This window comes from Phocoena phocoena, chromosome 3 (assembly GCF_963924675.1).
Source record: "Phocoena phocoena chromosome 3, mPhoPho1.1, whole genome shotgun sequence".
Taxonomy (NCBI): Eukaryota; Metazoa; Chordata; class Mammalia; order Artiodactyla; family Phocoenidae; genus Phocoena; species Phocoena phocoena.
In genome coordinates, this window is record NC_089221.1 from 153,689,146 (window position 1) to 153,708,965 (window position 19,820).

At 43.2% G+C, this 19,820-nt stretch overlaps 1 non-coding gene across 1 annotated transcript; it reads left to right on the forward strand.

Moving 5' to 3' along the window:
* Positions 1 to 10,088: 10,088 nt before the first annotated feature.
* On the forward strand, positions 10,089 to 10,153 carry LOC136121766 (small nucleolar RNA SNORD58). The gene has a single exon (XR_010655777.1). It is a non-coding gene; the product is annotated as a small nucleolar RNA SNORD58 (small nucleolar RNA).
* The last annotated feature ends 9,667 nt before the right edge of the window (positions 10,154 to 19,820 follow it).

The window sequence follows — 19,820 nt, forward strand, 5'->3', positions numbered from 1 at the left end:
CTCACTCAAGGGGATGGGGGATTAGGTGCTGACCTAAGTAACACTAGAAACAAGTGGAATCTGTAAGACTAAAGTCAAAAGGAAGTGCACATATGCACTATCCTCTAGTTGTTTCCCATGGGGATATGGGGTGTGGTATAACAATTCTGTATATTAGGATTGAGCAATTAAGTGAATGGATGGTGGGAGCCAGGTTTCTTACTGTTGGAGTGGGAATTTATGAATAAGCAAAGGGCAGAAGGCTAGTATGAAGAATGTGATGATGGATTAGAGTTGGATAAACCAGTATGAGTTTACATTAAGCTTAATTATACAGAGAAATATTTACATATGTGTGTATACACAGGTATCACACACACATATATTTCCTTGTTCTGTCAGCTGAGAGGACCTAGCAGCAATGACACTCCAGGGCAATGAGCACAACTAGTGCCCAGATCTTGGTTTCAAATACCATCCTCCAATGAAAGGAACCACAGCTCCTTAGACAAATGGTTGAGTCAAGGACTGGGGTGGAAAATATACAAGATGAGTCTGGAGCATCTTTTAGTTCCAGAAAGTAAGGAAATGTTTTTTAAAAGTTGATGGGGGGCGCTTCCCTAGTGGCACAGTTGTTGAGAGTCCGCCTACCGATGCAGGGGACATGGGTTCGTGCCCTGGTCTGGGAGGATCCTGCATGCCGCGGAGCGGCTGGGCCCGTGAGCCATGGGCGCTGAGCCTGCACATCCGGAGCCTGTGCTCCGCAACGGGAGAGGCCACAACAGTGAGAGGCCCGCGTACCGCAAAAAAGAAAAAAAAAAAAAAGTTGATGGGGGTATTGTCAAAGGAACACAGGAGCCAAATTAAAGAGCTCTCAGTGGCCAAAACTGGAACAATTTGAGAAAAAAAAAAAAGAAAAAAGAAAATAATATTGGGTTATAACCCAATGCATAAAATAAAAATACATGCATCCATACTGATAAATATCAATAAATAAGTGGAGGAGAAGAGACAAATGTCTTATGCAGAATTATTCCAGATAATTTATGTCGATACTCTGCCCTCAAGGGGAGCATAACTCCCCACTCCTTACCTGTCAACTGCGTATAGTGACTTCCTTCCAAAGAGGACAGTGTGGAAAGGGGGTGAGGTGGGGAGAGTAACTGTACAATGGGAAAACGTGACAAACACTACCCCAGCCAGGTGATCAAGGACAACATCAACAGTGATAAATCATCTTGATAGTATGTACGCTTGATATGGTGTGATGAAAATGATACTTTATGTCTGTGGTCTTCTTCCCCCAAATCCATAACCCCAGTCTAATCATACAAAAAACAGCAGCCAAATTCCTACAGAGGGCATCTTACAAAACATCTGACTAGCGCTTCTCAAAACTGTTGAGGTCATCACATACAAGGGAAGTCAGAGAAACTGTCACAGCCAAGGGGAGCCTTAGAGACATGGCAATAAATATAATACGGTATCTTCAATGAGATCTGGGAGCAGAAAAAGGACATTAGCTAAAAACAAAGGAAATCTGAATAAAATATAGTTTTAGTTAAAAATACTGTGTTAGTATTGGTTCATTAATTGTAGTAAATGTACCTTACTAATTGAAGTTGTTGATAATAGGTGCAGGTAGATGGGCACTCTGATTAATATCTTTGCAATTTTTCTCTAAATCTAAAAATGTTCTTAAAAACAGTCAATTAAAAAAAATATATTTATTTATTTATTTATTTATGTGGCTGCACTGGGTCTTAGTTGCAGCACATGGGATCTTCGTTGCTGCATGAACGAAGCATACCTTCTTTGCAGCATGCGGGATCTTTAGTTGCAGCATGCGGGATCTTCCTTGCAGCATGTGGGATCTTTAGTTGCAGCATGCAGGATCTTTTTTAGTTGCAGCATGCGGGCTCTTAGTTGCGGTATGCGGGATCTAGTTCCCTGACCAGGGATCAAACCCAGTCCCCCTGCATTGAAAGCGTGGAGTCTTAACCACTGGACCACCAGGGAAGTCCCAAAAATAGTCTATTTTTTTAAAAGGGGGAAACAAAACTGTATGGTGGGAACCAAGAGGAGGCAGCTTTTGAAAAGTCTAAGTAGCCCTGTTTCATGGAGGTTGGGGTAGGGGTGGTCTCAAAGGCACACGCTTTCCTCCCACTGGTTTCCTCTATGTGTCTGCCCAGCCCCCAGCCCCAGCCCAGGTTTTACTATGGCTCTAGAGTTCAAGCAGAGAGACTTTAGTGCAGGGGGTGTTTGGCAGTGTCTGAAGACCTCTTTTGTCATCACAACTGAGGTTACAACTGGAATCTAGTTGGTAAGAGGCCAGCAATGTTGTCATAGGAAACTCCCCACAACAAATAATTATCCAACCTTAAGTTCAATAATGCCACTGTTGAAAACCCTGGGTTGAGGAAAGGGCTTCTGAGGATGCTGGGATGCAGGCAAGGCAGTGGAGGGATCAGTGTGAGGAGGCCTTTACTTAGCAGGGGCCTGGGGATGCTGGTCTCCCTCAGTGCAGGAACTTCTGAATCAGAGAGATCCTCCCTGGGTTGAGGGTGGAAGGGAAGGTGGCTAAGTCAAGAACTATCTCATTGGATTACTCATGTGGGTGAATGTTTAGTTCCAGAATTTCAGGACCAAGCACAGGAGGCTTCTAGAAAGAAGCTGCAGAAGGAGAGCCCAGAAGCTTCAGACAAGATACAAAGCAAGGAGTACTGGGGGCCAGCAGGAATGGCTGCCCTGCGGATACTGACAGGTTATCCAAGGGCTCCCCAGCTACAGGACAGGCCTACTCCACTTTGGGAAGAAATCTTGTTACTGGGTCTGGAGCAGGGCCAGTACCAGTCCTCCCAGAGGTTAAGGAATCTTTAGGAAGAGCAGACAGGCAAGTTTGAGATGGCAGAATCCTCCAGAACCCACAAACCATACAGAGATGAGATGGTGGGTCTGTTCTTGAGTATTGGTTGGGTTTATTACTTTCACTAGAGAGCCAGCTGCCAGTTGGAGGGACTCCCTGATGCCATGTCACAGGTCCCATCACCTCATGCCGTGGCTGTGTGAGAGTAGTTCTTCTACACACCCAGAGGTAAATTGGACTGGTTCTTCTGGACCTTCCCATGCTCTTCTGGGTACATTTCTCCATCCATCCTACAGTTCAAGTGTGGAGTTTGACGGCAGAAGAGGAAAAGGAACCCTACGAGATACTGTGGTCAGCCTTGACAGTGAGTAAATCAGGTGTAATAACCAGGTGTAATGTCTGGGTTAATCCAGAGAAACAGAACCAATAGGAGATATATATATGTGGAATTGACTCATGTAATTATGGAAACAGGCAAGTCCCAAGATCTGAAGGGTGAGTCAGCAAGTTGGAGACACAGGAGAGTCAATTCTTTTGTTTCATTCTGAGTTTGAAGGCCTGAGAACCAGCAAAGCCAATGTTGGAGTTCCAGTCCAAAGGCTGGCAGGCTCAAGACCCAGGAAGAACCAATGTTTCAGTTCGAGTCTGCAGGCAGGAAAAAGCAGGTGTCCCAATTCAAAAACAACCAAGCAGGAGGAATTCTCTCTTACTAGGGGGAGAATTTTTGTTAGATTCAGGCCTTCAACTGATTGGATGTGGCCCACCCATATTAGGGAAGGCAATCTGCTTGACTCAGTCTACCAATACAACTGTTAATCTCATCGAAAAACACTCACAGACACACCCAGAATAATGTTTGACCAGAATGTCTAGGGTCCCTGTGGCCTAGGTCAGGTTGACACATAAAATTAACCATCATTTTGGGATTCCTGAGCTACCAGCTCTGCCAGGGAGCTGGTAGATCCAGTAGGGCAAGGATCCTTCACTTGCCCACCTCCTTGGATCTCACCCTTCTGATCAGCAATCTCCTCCATGAGGAGACCTGAAAGGAAATACAAAATTTCTCTGCATTTCTGGCTGTGGCAGCTATTAAACTGTGCTCTGCTCAAACTCCTACTACCAGAATCCTTAACTGGCTGAGGGCTCCAGCTGCCACACTTAAAATCCATCACATGGTTTACTGAGAGCCCACCTCCCACAGGTTGCTCTAGTCATCCACTCAGAAAGGACTCCTTTGCTGGTACCCAAACATCTTTCTCCCTCTCACTCAGGGTCAGACTCTCATGGAAATCTGACAACTCTCCCTACCTCTTCTGGCTCCCTCCCTATTTCAGGCATTTCCCCCAGTAAAATAATTGCATGGTTAATCACATGGTTAATCATGTCTTGGCGTCCACTTCTCCAAGGAGCTAGACTAACACACTGACCTCCTCCTTCAAAGAGACAGCATCATCTAGAGAGCACACATTTCAGAGTCAGACAGACCTGGACTGCAACCTGAATTTCCCCCACTTACTTGCTGTATCATCTTCGTCAAGTCACAATGTCTCTGAACTTCAGTTTGGCCAGTTGTTGGATGATTAGATAACATTAAAAGATAAGTAACATGAAATCCAAATTTCTTTCAGGAATTTAGTATCTTAGTGTCTGTTTGGGCTGCTTTAACAAAAGCATCATAAACTAGGTAGCTTAACCAACAAACATTTATTTCTCACAGTTCTAGAAGCTGGAAGATCAAGATCAAGGTGCCAGCAGATTTGGTGTCTGGTGAGGGCCCTCTTCCTGTTTCATAGATGGCTATCTTCTTGCTGTGTCCTCACATGTCAGAAGGGGCAAGGGAGCTCTCTGGGGCCTCTTTTATAAGGTCACTAATCCCATTATTCAGGGTTCCACCCTCATGACTTATTCACCTCCCAAAAGCCCTCATCTCCTAATACCATCACATTGGGGGTTAGGATTTCAATATATGAATTTGCAGGGAGAGGGGCACAAACATTCAGTCTATAGCATTTAGTTATGAGTATTGTACTACTGTCAACTTCTTAGTTTTGATAAATGCACCATGGTTACGTAAGATGTTAACCTTTGGGGAAGGTGGGTGAGGGGTATACAGGAACTTTCTATAATATCTTTATAATTTTCCTGTAAATCTAAAATATTTCCAAAGGAAAAAAAATTAAAGATAAGTTACAAATGAACAATGTAGTAGTTGCTCAATAAGTGATAGAATCCTCCCCTGCCCTTCAGGCTGACAGAATTGAGAACTGCCTCTGCTATTGTATCTGTATGAGCCATGCCCCCTCACCCACAAATAAGGTTTAGTTGTGGACTCCCCAGGCTGTGATACTGGATTAGAAAGAAGTATTGTTTTATTTAATAGAAAGGTATTTTGTTGTCTGAAAGTGCAGCACTGAGTATTTCCTCACCTAGGAAGGGAGGAAGAAGTTTGTCCTTGATGACCATCCCCAGTGTGCCCCACTTCATAGGGGCCTCCCTGACTACCCATTCCAGAGTTCACACATGTACACACACATACACATCACCCTGTTTTACTGCTCTCACAGCTATTACCATTAACTGAAATCATATTTATTGTCTCTCCCCCTCCTCCCCCCATCCCTCTAGAACATTGGATACCCCAGGCTCAGGGCTGGGGTATCAATGCTATAGCCTCAGTGCCTAGGACGGTGCCTGCTGCCTTGTAGGCTCTCAGTTTTTATGGAATTGAAGTTCTCTGGAGCAGGTTCCAGCCCCTAGCTTCAGCCACTGTTGTTCAGGCCTCCTCTGCCCTAAAGGCTGATGTCCTGCTCTTCTGTCCTGCCCTGAAGACTGGCACCACCCCTTCCCCACACCTGGGCTCCATCTTTGTTCACTGGCCCTTTCCACCCTCTTTACCTGTCTGCCAGCAGCTGCCATGCTCTCTGCCAGCCTTAATTCTGCTTAATTTAAGCTCATTTGTACCAATTTCCTTTTTAAGAACAACCATCACAGCCCCCTGAAGAGCAGCACCTGTTCTGGGCAGCCCATTTCCCTTTTCCTAATTAGCCCAGAGCCTCATAGAGAAGGTTCTCCTGAAATGACGGTTCCCTCCCCTCTGGGAGATCGCTGGAGCAGAGCCCAGTTCACAGGCCCAACAGCAGGTATTTCCTGGGAAGCCTCTCTGCCAGGACAGGAGGAAGCCTAGAGAGACTCAGAGATGCTCAATTCCTACTAGGCTTGCAGTCGGTGGAACATTCTGTGAAACTTCTGAATGTAAGGAGATGGGAAGTCCAAAGTGCTTTGGGGGCTGACCTGCCTCCTGAGGTGACTTCTCCTCCCTCACAGTTATGACCCACCCTATATACTCACTGCAGGGGCTTTAGACCTCAGACAGTCCTGGGGGCTACAACACAGGAGGAGGGTCAGTTCTACTCTCGGGAAATTGGAGTGAGAAGGAGGTTCGGGAACAGTGTCCCTGTCCCAGGGAATATTTTTGTTTCACCCTGACAGCTGGCAAAACCACAAGGCCTCACTGACATAAATTTTTGCCCAACCAGAACTACCCTTTCTGTGTAGTGTTCTAGAATCTCACCTCAGCATGGGATGAGGCAGGAGATGGGTGGGCCCCAAGCTAGACATCTACAACTGGCCTCCTGTTCACACTTCTGGGGTGAGAAGAAGATGGGCTCCAGGCCGGACATTCATTACCAGCCCCCTGTTTACATTCACTGAGGCAAGAGACAAATGGGCTCCGGACTACATATTTATGACCGGACTTCTGTATTTCGGGATCTGCACTTCAATATAAGAAACAACAGTAATAGGGTAGATAACTGGACATGGGACACTTTTACGGCAGGAACAGAGAGGGGCTAAACCCTTGTTTGAGGAAAGGATCAAGAGGTCACATATTTCCCATCCTTGGGGAAAGGGAGACACTGCACATGCGCAGAAAGCCTCCTTGAGGGTCAAAAAGAGGGGGCACCACCCCAGAATATGTGATGCTGCCCCGCAGGCTCTGGGCTGGAATCCATCTTGGAAAAAAGTTGTGCATGCATGTTGGGGAGGGCCCTAGGGCAGGTCAGGTGTGGAAAAGGAAACGAGATAATTGGCCAAAGGTAAACAAGGACCGGAAGAACTGCCCTATGTAAATGACTTCACCGCCTCTTTACTGCGCTCCCCCTCACTAGTGAGGATGCCCACACCCTTTCTCTGCAGGTGTGTATCTCTGCCTTGCTTCCATCTTCATTAAACAAACTGTTTCTCTGTGTGCTCTCCCACTTGTTGTGCTATGTCTCTAATAATAAAGTTTGTACCTGTTTTTACAGTTTTTGCCTCTGTGAGAAATGTATTTTTCAATGGGGGCAAGAGCCAGGGGGTCTGGTGGCTAGGATTCCTGGTTTTCATCCAGGCTACCCAGGTTCAATTCCTGGGCAGGGAATTAAGATCTCGCTTCATGCCACTTCTCACTGCTGCCTCTCCAAGATCAGGGAGACCAGACTGTCCTAGCACATTGTCACATCCCCCTCTCACTTTCTGCGGCAGAAGACTCATTAGCATATAATTAATTCATCTTGCATTTCATGGAAATGAAGCCAAGGTGGGAAGTGGGGAGGCAGGAACAAAAGGGCCCAGGAGAGGAGAAATTGCTGGGGCTAGGTCGGCCAAGGTGACAGGACTGGAACTTTGGCCTCAGCCACATGAGGTGTGAGTCCCATCTCCACCATTAATAATTCACTGAGACCACTGGCAAGTCACTGAACTCTCTGAGTCTTGGTTTGCACATCTCTAAGGTAGAACTTTTAATACCTGCCTGCCTTACATGGCTGCTGAGAATAAACAAGATAATGTCAGTATCTGGTATAGTATATGGTATTGATATTTGATACATAAGGAGTACCCAATAAATGGTAGCTTTTATTACCACTGGAAGGCTTCAAAACAATGAATGAGGCCACCTTTATCTTATTTCAGAGAGCATCACATTACCTCATCATGTCAACAATTCTAACCTAAAAGTCCACTGGAGCTTGCTGAGGATTTGGAGGGCCTCACAGATATGTCTTGCAGAGAGATACAGGCCATTTCCACAACTACACATGAGGGACTTGGCCTCAGACCTTGAACTCACTGACTTTTAAAACTAATTGCTATTAGCTAGATTGTGTTCCCTATAACATTTGTAGTGGTCTAGATTCAAAAGCAAAACAAAAGCAAACCACCCACAACAAAAAAAGAAATGGGTATTTTCTGGGCTCTGCAAGAGAGTGGGGGCTGTGTTCCAACCATACAGATTCCCGGATCTGTCTCCTCCTAGGTAGTCTACATGGGGATGGCTTTCTGGTGCAAAGGAAAGTTGATGGCAAGATTTGAACAAAAGTAGAATGTAGGGCTTAGAATTAAATAATGCATTAAGAAAATAAGCTCTGTCTGAGAACAAATTCAACTATGACCTGGGCTTTACCAGTTCACCAGCCAGTGTTTCTCAACCTTGGCTGTGCATCTGAATGTACTGGAGAACTCTAAAAATAGTGATTTCATGCACTCTTCCCCAGCCAGGTAAATTAGTCGGGGGTAAACTCTGAGCATCTTTATGTTGTAGAAGTTGAGAACTACCGCTCCTGGAGGGTCAGTGTGCCCACCTGCTTCCCAGCTCCTCCTCTCAGAGCCTGAGCTCTGAAGGCCTAGTCAGTGGCCCTGTTGGGTCTTCTGGGAAGTATGAAAATTTAGAGTCAAAATCACACAAAGTGGAGAAATCACATGAGACTAATGTCCAAAAGAGATCATCACAGGGGAGCTGGAGGCCTAGCAGGACAAATTCTAGATTCCCGAACTACAGCAGTGGTTCTCACCCTGGCCACCCACTAGAATCACCTATGGAGCACTAAAAATGATAGTGCCTGGTTCCACCTCCAGAGGTTCTGACTGAGTTGGTTTGGCATAGTGCCTGGGCCGCCAGTTTTTAAAAGCTCCCCAGGTAATTCCAATGAGCAGCCATGGTTGAGAACCCCAGGTCCAGAATGTCCTTGGCCTCTATTTCTCTGTCCCTGGAATAAATTTACAAAGGACTGCAGAAGGTTGGACAGGGAAAGAACAAGCTTCCTCCTCTATGGAAATAGTACACATTTCAGAAGACAGGAAGTTAGTTGTGGTCGTAAGAGCCAGTCTTTACCAGGAATGTGAGTGACCAAGTTCAGTTAAAGTCACAGCTCCAGACAAAAAGCCTAAACAGCGAGGGCAAGACTGGTAGCAATTGTGGAGGGCCCTGCCATTCGCTTAGTGGCTTTCATGCCCTGCCGTACGTCCCAGAGGGTGTCCTGGAGAAGGGAATCTCAGGGAGGAAGCAAATAGGTTAGAGCGGCACTGGGCAGCATGCTCTGTTGGACTGCCTTCTTGCCTTGGTCTCAGAAAAGCTCCAATCCTGGGCTTCCCTCTCCCTTGGACACTTTAGGGTCCTTGTGGGGGATGGGATCACTCCCCTCACCAAGTCAGGGGTTTCCATGGGAGTTGGCAGGGCAAGGGAAGGAGGGAAGGTTGGGTTGGACTTTGAAAGCCAAGTTGTCTGGCAGAAGTCGTCGGGGTGTTGGTTTAAACCCTGGAATATCACTTGGCTGGGGTGTTGGAAATCCAAGGAGCTCTTCTTCTCTGGTGTTCCAGTATCTCTTTCAGAATCCTCTATGACCAATGATGCTGATTGGTTACAGAAAAGGAAAAAAATTCAAGGAGTGGGCTAGAACAATGAGAAGAAATTTTCATCATAGTGTTTGGTTTGTGTTTACTTCCTATGGAAGCTTCTATTGAGGTTATCAACAATTCTGGGGGAAATGATTATGGACAGAATGATCATTACAATGATCACTACACTTCTTTTTTTTTTAAGTAACAAATTGCTTCTATTGCTGAGAAAATCTCAAACATTCTGAATTGAATTCTTAAAATGTATGCCAGTGTGCTCTCAGAGAAATATAGTGTGAGCCACTTATGTAATTAAAAAAAAAATTTAGTAGCCACATTGAAAAATATATAAAGGCACACTTGAAGTTCATTTTAATAATATGTTTTACATAACTCAATATACCCAAAATACAGCATTTCAATATACAATCAATATATACATTTCATTAATGCAGTATTGGAAATAACACACGTGCCCAGCACATGTACCACAATACAACAGGACCTAACAGGATGTAATGTTAAGGTGAAATGTAGTCCGACCATAACTGTACATTCCTTCAGTTTTTATATTAAAATTAAAAATTCACTGCAGTGATGTGTTTCTTAGGACACCTTTGGATCTTCTGTGAAAATAAACCGATTCTGAGCAGCCACACTTTGGTCAGTGATCAACAGTATACAATGAACACTCTGCATTAGGATTTGTGGAATTGGGTAAAACTACCAGAGAACTGCTTGAGAACCTAGCATACAAATCAAGAACACTCATGAAACTGCCCAGGCCATTAAGGGTATGCATCTCCAAAAAGCCACCAAGTATCTGAAGGATATCACTTTACAGAAGCAATGTGTGCCATTCCGCCGTTACAATGGTAGAGTTGGTAGGTGGTCCCAGGCCAAACAGTGGTGCTGGACACAGGGTTGGTGGCACAAAAAAAAGTGCTGAATTTTTACTGGACAATGCTCAAAAATGCAGAGAGTAATGCTGAACTTAAGGGCTTAGATGAAGATCCTCTGGTCACTGAGCACATCCAGGTGAACAAAGCCCCAAAGACGTGGCACAGGACTTACAGAGCTCACAGTCAGATCAACCCATACATGAGCTCTCCCTGCCACGTTGAGATGATCCTCACTGAAAAAGAACAGATTGTTCCTAAACCAGAGAGGAGGTTGCACAGAAGAAAAAGATATCCCAGAAGAAACTGCAGAAACAAAAACTTACAGCCCAGGAATAAATTCCACAAAAAATAAATGCAAATAAAAATTAAAAAAAAAATTCAGTCCTTCAGTCATACTAGCCACACTTCAAATACTCAATAGCCACCTGCAGCTAGTGGCTACCATATTAGATAGTACAGGTCTACGCTAAGACCCATAATCCATTTTCTTGTTCGCAAGTTTAATGCTGTCGTCATCACTGTCATCATCACCACCATCACAAGGGCTTACTGAGCATGTAAGTGCCAGGCATTGTGCCAGGTTCCTTTGTGAGGGATGACATTCTCTGGGATTAGACTCACTGGATTTGCACACTGGCTCTTCCATGTACTGTCTGTGTTACCTGGAGCAAGCAACCTCAACTTCTTCGCCTGTAAGATGGGGACAGTAATGGCAGTGCCTTCTGAGGGCTTTTGTGAGGAAGACAAGGCCATGCTGGGCCGGGAGTCAGCTCCTGATAAATGATAAGGAGCTCTGACTCATTTTCTTGCTTGAGGGGACCTACCGCGGCTGAGATAATGTTTAGGCCCTATCTCAATGCAGGGACGCATCTCTTCCTCATGAGGGTCTTACCTCTCCCTGGAAGCGTATGTCCCGAAGCACCAGAAGCAGCCACCACAACTGACTTCTCAAAGTCAGTGGCCTGAGCGTAGGTGGACAAAGGACACAAACCACAATTTGACAGGTGGTTGTCTGTGTCCTTCCCAGCTCTTATTTGATCTCAACTTTTCTGTCCTAAATTCAGTAGTCTGGGGCTGAAATCTAAAACAGCCTAGTGTGGGAATGTGGCTTTCATTCAGATTTTAGTCCTCTGAGATGTTTTTTTGAAAGGTGACACTGTGATACAGCAGAAAGGAAGTGAGGAGGCCTGGATAGGCAGGTTACTTTGGCCCTCTGAGCCTCAGTTTCCTCATTTGTGAATTGAGGTTAATGACATGTACCTGGCAGTGTTGCTTTGAGGTTAAATGTGAAAGTGTATTTAAGAAAGCCTCTAACACTCTCTGTCGTCCATGTTCAATAATCAATAACTGATGATGAATCCATGTATTAGATGATTTATGTTGGGATGCTTTTATTTTTAAATATATATTTGTTTATTTATTTATTTAGCTGCATCAGGTCTTAGTTGTGGCACGTGGGATCTTCGTTGCAGCATGGGGGATCTTTCATTATGGCACGTGGGCTCCAGAACGCGAGGGCATAGTTGCAGCACGCAGGCTCTCTAGTGGTGGCGCATGGGTTCTAGAGTGCGAGGGCTTAGTTGTCCTGCGGCATGTGGGATCTTGGTTCCTTGCCCAGGGATCGAACCCATGTCCCCTGCATTGGAAGGTGGATTCTTAACCACTGGACCACCAGGGAAGTCCTGGGATGCTTTCTTTTAAAATTGAAGTATAGTTGACTTACAATATTATATTAATTTCAGGTGTACAACATAGTAATTTGATATTTTTGTAGATTATACACCATACAATGTTATTATAAAATATTGACTATATTCCTTGTGCTGTACAACACAGCCCTGTAACTTATTTTAAATTATTTTATAATTGGCAGTTTGTACCTCTTAATCCTCTTCACCTATTTTGCCCCTCCCCCCTTCCCCTCTGGTAACCACTAGTTTGTTCTCTGTATCTGTGAGTCTGTTTCTATTTTGTTATATTTGTTTGTTTTGTTTTTTAGATTCCACAAATAAGCAAAAACATACAGTATTTGTCTTTCTCTGTCTGACTTATTTCACTTAGTATAATACACCCCAGGCCCATCCAATGTTGCTGCGAATGGCAAGATTTTACTCTTTTATATGGCTGAGTAATATTCCATTGTATATATACCCTACCACATCTTCTTTATCCATTCACCAGCTGTCGATGGGCATGTAGGTTGCTATGTGGGATGCTTTTGAAATCTCTGCTGTGGTGACCTCAAATCCCTTGTGCATAAAGCCCAGACCCTCCCATAACTGATAACCTGCTCACTTTGACCTTGACTTGGGTAAAATTTTTCATAAACTTTATGATTATCACAAGATGTATATTAGCTTAAGCATGGTAAAAAACAATGAGGAAGATGAAATCCTCCCTTAGTGTTTTCTAATAGGATTATTAGCCACTCCTTAAGTAAAATAATTATTTACCTGTGGTACAGCAGAAAGAAAATAGGGTTTGGAAGTCAGAAAGACCTGGGTTTGAATCTGGCTCCACCCACTGACTAGAGCACAACCTTGGGCAAGTTACTTAACCCCTCTGAGCCTGAGTTTCTCATATCTAAAACTGGGATGATAACCATCTCAGTGTTGTTATGAGGCTCTCAGGACATTTTAATAGTTTTTTGTCCCCTACAGATATTCTCAAGCTTGTCTTTTATTCTTTTAAACATATTTGTGTTGGGACTTCCCTGGTGGCGCAGTGGTTAAGAATCTGCCTGCCAATGCAGGGGACACAGGTCCGATCCCTGGTCCGGGAAGATCCCACATGCCGCGGAACAACTAAGCCCATGCACCGCAACTACTGAGCACATGAGCCACAACTAGACAGCCCACGTGCTGCAACTACAGAGCCCACATGCTCTGGAGCCCGCACACCACAATGAAAGATCCTGCATGCCGCTACAAAGATCCCGTGTGCCGCAGCTAAGACCCAATGCAGACAAAAAAAAAAAAAAAAAACCCACACAAAAACAAACAACAAAATCCCCAAAAGACACAGGAAATCCCACTAGAAAACAAAGCGCAATTTAAGGATCCAAAAAAAATTGCACAGCATAAAACATATCAAGTAGATAATCTCTGACACTTAGGATGGTTCAACTTATGATTTTTCAACTTTATGATGGTGTGAAAGTGATACACATTCAGTAGAAACTGTACTTCAGGTTTTGAATTTTGATCTTCTGGTTTTCACATTCAGTACAGTGTTCAATAAGTTACTTGAGCTATTCAACACTTCATTATAAGATAGGCCTTGTGTTAGCTGATTGTAGGCTAATGTACGTGTTCTGAGCACATTTAAGGTAGGCTAGGCTAAGGTATTATGTTCAGTAGGTTAGGTGTTTTAAATGCATTTTCAACTTAAGATATTTTCAACTTGTGATGGGTTTATCAGAACATAACTCCAATGTAAGTCAAAGATCTGTATACATAACATGTGAACTCATACTCCAGTGCAGGGGGTGGGGAGGAGTGGGGAGGAGAGAGAGAAGGAGAAGTTGATCATTGGTTACCATTGGAGATAACCAGAGAAGGCACTGAATCTTTAAAAAATTGGGAAGTAAAGGAAAATATTTAAGCATTTATTCTGTGTGTCTTGTATGATCAGTCTTACGTAGTAATCAAATAATGCTAATTGATGAGGGAGAGGTGATCTTTACAAAGAATGACAGAAAATCGTTTTGCAACTCTTCATGAAGTAGTTCATTAAGGTAAATTCATCAGTGGATGAAACCGTTGGACAAAAGTTTGTTATGGAACTTTTCTTTTTTAAAAAAAAACTGGGCTTCCCTGGTGGCGCAGTGGTTGAGAATCTGCCTGCCAATGCAGGGGACACGGGTTCGATCCCTGGTCCGGGTAGATCCCACATGCCTCAGAGCAACTAAGCCCGTTCGCCACAACTATGGAGCCTGCGCTCTAGAGCCCGCGAGCCACAACTACTGAAGCCCACGCACCTAGAGCCCGTGCTCCGCAACAAGAGAAGCCACAGCAACAGAGAGTAGCCCCCACTCACCGCAACTTAGAGAAAGCCCGTGTGCAGCAGTGAAGACCCAACTCAGCCAAAAATAAATAAATAATTTTTTAAAAAAGAAATAAAAATAACAAGCAAAAATTACATAACTTCATTGTAAATATTAAGAAAACCTAAATCAATGGAGAGATAAACTATGTTAATGACTCAAATAATACCATATTAATAACTCAGCAGGATAATGAATTAGGTTCTCCCCAAACTCATCTACAAATTCAGTGCAATTCCAGGCAAATTTCCAAAAGGGCTTTTCACAGAACTTGATAAGCTAATTCTAAAATTTACATGGCAAAAAAAGGCAAAGAATATTCAAGGCACTCCTGAGAAAGTACAGAGTGGGGAGTTTGCTTACCAGATATCAAGATTTATTATAAGCCATGGTATTACAGTGTAGTATTGGCACAGGGATAGACAAACAGACTGATGGAACCAAAGAGAAAACCCAGAAACAGACTCATAAATGGAAATATGATATATGACTGCAGTTCAATGAAGAAAGAAAATTCAATAAAAAGTATTGGAACAACTGGTTTTCATATGGAATAAATGAAAGTGGATCTGTATCTCACATACTATATAAAAAATAAATGACAGATAGCTTAAAGATTTAAAGTGAAAGGCAAAACTTTAAAAGCCAATATGGAGAAATATCTTTAAGATCCTAGGGTAGGAAATAATTCACTAAACAAGATACAAAAAGTAAAAACTGCAAATGAAGAGTTTGATAACTCTGGCCATATTAAAATTAGAAATATCTAATTCATCAAAGATTCCATATGTGTTCTTCTTCGTTTTATTCCTTTTCTCCTTCTTACCACTTCCTTTCCCTCTTCTTCCCTTCCTAAAACATTCAGTACTAAAAAGTTAGGTGAGGACAAGTCAGATAGTTTATCACATTGGAGGGTGAAGGGAGAACAATCGTGGCACAGAGGGGACATCAGAGTCCAAGCAGCAAGGAGGCATCTGCACAGGAGATGTATCAGAGCCTGAACAGCGTTAAGCAGGGGAACTGTACAGGGGCAGACGCCTGGAATGGGCAAGCACAAGGCAAGTTAGAGTACAAGGCAAGTGGGGAAGGCATCCAGACAGGGGGATGGCAAGGCAAGTGGGGAAGGCATCCAGACAGGGGGTGCATCCTTTCAAATATACATATGAAAATATATGATGTCTGTGATTTGTTTCAAAATAATACAGGAAGTGAAGGATGTGTGTGGAAGAGGCAGGTTCAGCCAAGGGTTACAGTTTGGTAAGTCTGGATGATGGGTACACTGGGCTGTATTAGTCTATGTTTTCCTATGTCCAAAATTCTCCATAATAAGCATTTTTTCAGTGTAAACACACATACACCATAATGAAAATGAAAACATAAGCTACAAACCAGTATAAGAATTGTGCTATGCGTATAACTGATAATAGGATTAGAATCCATAACATATAAAGAAAAAAAATCCCTCCATGTCAACAATAGACAATCTGCTTCTCGGAAAAGGAAATATAAAGGCCAAAAAACCTGAAAAAATTCCTAACTTCATAGTAATCAGAAAAATGCAAATCAAAAGCACAATTAGATACTAGTTTATCTTCATCAGATTGACACAGATTAAAAGCCAATGATACGCTGTGTTGTTAAGTCTCATGCACTGCTTGTAGGAGTGTAAATTCATCAACTGTGTTTTGGCATCATTTAGCCAAGTATAAACTCTTACATGTGTGCACCAGGTCATGGGAGTAAGAAGACTTAAGGTAAACTTGCTTGTAATTTAGAAAACAAAAGCAAAAACTGGAAACAAGCCAAACGTCCAATGGAGCAATGGATTAGTAAACTGTGATACACAATGAAATGCCATAAGCAGTGCAAACGTACTGCATACATCAACATGAATGAATCCTGCAAACATAAGGTTGAGTGAAAAAGGCAAATCACAGAAGAATACAAAAAATATAACACCTTTTTATAAAGTTCAAAAACAAGCAAAACTAAACAATGCGTTCTTCAACAACACACATACATACATATGTGGTAAAATATAAAGGAAAGCAAGGAATGATAAAAATTCAGGGAAGGTTTATCGTGGAGGGTGAGGATGGAGAGGAGGGAGAGGCTTCAAAGATATTCTTAGAGTTCCATTTCTTAAGACTGGATGTTGGGCACACAAGGGCTCATTTTATTATTTTTATATACATATAACAATACACACTTATACATATATACACATTTATACATATATAAATGTATACATATATACATTTATACACATTTATACATACATATGATTTGTATTGACAAAATATAAAATCTCCTAATAGAAATTTTTAATCGAAACAGAAAGAAGACTATTGATATCTGTAGTAGTTATGAGCAATGAAGATGTTTTTGTCAGTGCTCCATGAGAGCCAGGGCAAACACACATGCAGTTTATGCCTGTGGTCTCAGCATCCTCACATGCACCCGCTTTTCACTCTCAGAAGTTCTGCAGATGGGATATACTAGCAAGAGGACCCTGTGCTCTTGGTGATGGCTGCTGGCACCATTGCTTATCCCAAGATAAACAGAAATGCTAAGGAGAAACAAACGTGGTCTGTGGAATCAGGTAGGTAAAACCTTCCAATTAAATAGTCACTTCTACTTATTTGGAAAGCCTCCCTCAAACTTACTTTCATCATCTGTAAAATGGGCATAAATGTTACCTTGTTAGGTTGACATGAGAATTAAATGAGATTATCTATGCTCAGGATGCAAGGAATGGAAATCTCCTTTTTCAAATTACATTAGAAGAGCTCCAGCATTTGGTGGGAATCTGCTATTACCCTGGGAGGAGGGGAGCCCCACCCTGTTTCTACATCATCCTAAGACTGTCCCAGGCTTACACAGTTAGGAGCAATGAGATTTAAACAGACCTAAGAGAAAAATAAATACGATACTATAGTATGTCAGATAGTGAAAATGATAAGAAAAAGCAGGAAAGATGGATAGGAAGTTGGGAGGATTATGGGAGAAGTGGTGGTAAACTGTATCTTCAAATTATGATGTGTTCTATGTAAGATAAGCTTAGATAGGTCACTATCAGTCAATTTTTTTATTCCTTAAAGGGAATAAAGATATTTGAATTATTTGAATTCAAAATCAATTGAATTCAAATATTTGAAGAGTGAATATTAAAACACAGATTAATTGTAAACAAAATAAATCTTTATTCACCTTCTCTCCAGATGGACAGGAAATACTTACATAAAGATGATCAAGAAAATCTGCACTTTGACCTGAACCAAGTATCTTGCATGGTAGTTGGAGTGCTAAATGTGCCAGTTGGCTGAATTGTCCACCTAAATTTATTTTTTAAAAAAGAAGAACACATCTTTGGAAACATTGTTCTCATCAAACATTAAAATACTAAAATGTTTTTTAAAAAAGAGAGAGACCTAAGAGACATATCCACCAAATGTAAAGTGTGGATTTTAGGTGGATCCTGATTTGAACCAATCAACTATAAAAATATACTCTTGAGAAAACGAGGAAAACATGAATAAGGACTGGGTATTAAAAGATGCCAAAGTGTGATAATGGTATTGTGACTGTATTAAAAAAATTCTTATCCTTTAGACATGAAGCCTAAAATGTATGGATAAATGTTATAACTGCTACAATTTGCTTTAAAATAACCCAGTCGTGGGAGAGGAGGGGAGGGATAAAGATGGAACAAGAGCAGTCCTGAGATGTGCACTGTAGCTGACTGGTAGGTACAAGGGTGCATTGTTCTCTTTTCGCTACTCTTATTCTGTGTGAAATTTTCCATGGGAGAAGGGAAAGATGGGAGAGGAGGATGGAGGGAGGGAAGCAGGAAGGAAGGAAGATCCTTGGAACAATGCCTCATATCTCTCAGAGCAAGGGTCCAGCTCTGAGAGTGGTTTCTGCTGCCCTCCTGCAGGAGATAACATCACTGGCCAACGAGAACTTCAGAGGAGGGTGGTTTCACACACTATGCCAATTTCACCATTCTGTTGAGGCCAAAACCTACCCAAAGGGCTGCTGTATCAGAATGCAGGGTCTGAGCAGGCCCAGGCATCCATCCCTCGTGGGGTTCACAACCCTGGCCTTTCTCAGTACCAGGAAACCATGAGCCAGAAGTGGGGCCACTTTCCTTTTTAAATCTCCTGAAAGATCAAACCAGTTCTGATCTTGGGTAGCCTCGACCTGCAGCGGCTTGAAGCAGGATTTTGGTTCCCTGGTCAGACCACCAGGGCCAGTGGCCAGAGACAAGGCCCTGGCCTGGCAGCTTTGTAGAAATGAATTCCCACAAAGAGGTGGAAAGTAGTGAAACAAGTAAAGTGTTTATTAGGAGGAAAAATGGTACGTGTGGATAGACACACATGCAGGCTCAGAGAAACAGTCGCACCCTCGTGGTAGTTTGAATCACTATTTATATGGGGGCATTTCTTCTGGGTTTCCTCTGGCCAATCACCTTGTTTTGCCTGGTTCTGAGTCCACATTTGGTTTATCTCAGGGTCCTCCCCTGTGTGCGTGCGCATCCCTTAGCCAAGATGGATTCTAGCGAAGAGGGCTATGGGTAGGTTGACATCACCTACTATGGGGTGGCGCCCCCTCCCTTTTGGCCCCCTGAGGAGCCTTTCTGTACGTGTGTAGTCAGGAAGGTCTCCTTAACCTCGAGAATGAGAAATATGTGGTCTCTCTATCTTTTTTCTGGGCAGGGTTCAGCTCCTCTTTCACTCCTGCTATTATCTTCATCTTGGATTATCTGTCCTCAGGGGACAAACTCCAGCTGCTCAGCTTGGGGCCCATCTATCTCCTGCCTCAGTTCCTCTTGAAAAACACCAAACATTTTCATTCCACTCCTTCTGGCACAGCCTGACATCCCTTGAGAAGGAGTTTGGAGCTAAGAACAAGAGCCTGGCCGCCCCACACCCAACCCCAGGCCTCTGCCTCCTCCTGGGAAGGGGAAAGACATGGTGTGGACTCTGGGTGGGGATAATTTTTCCTGATAATTCCTGTTCCTCCCCTATTCTATCTCCCCCAACCAATACAGACAAGGAGACATCTCACTATAGACGTGCCAGGATAAAAGTTAAGTGCCCTTGGGTCCCTGTGTTATAAGTAAAGGGAAACTTTCAGGGAGACTCCAGGTGCTGAATGGGGGCTGTTCATTCCCCCTCCCAACAAGAGCTCCTCACTCAGCCACTGGCTTTTACTGCCCCCTTGTGGTCATTTGCTTCCTATAGACAATCCTGCATTACAGATTTCCCACCCACAAAGCCAAGTCGGTTGGTCCCCTGCAAACCTTGCGTTGGGGCAGTCTTCCTTAAAGGTCAGACATTTCGCTCAGTAGTGAGAAAACTTTCTTCCAAAG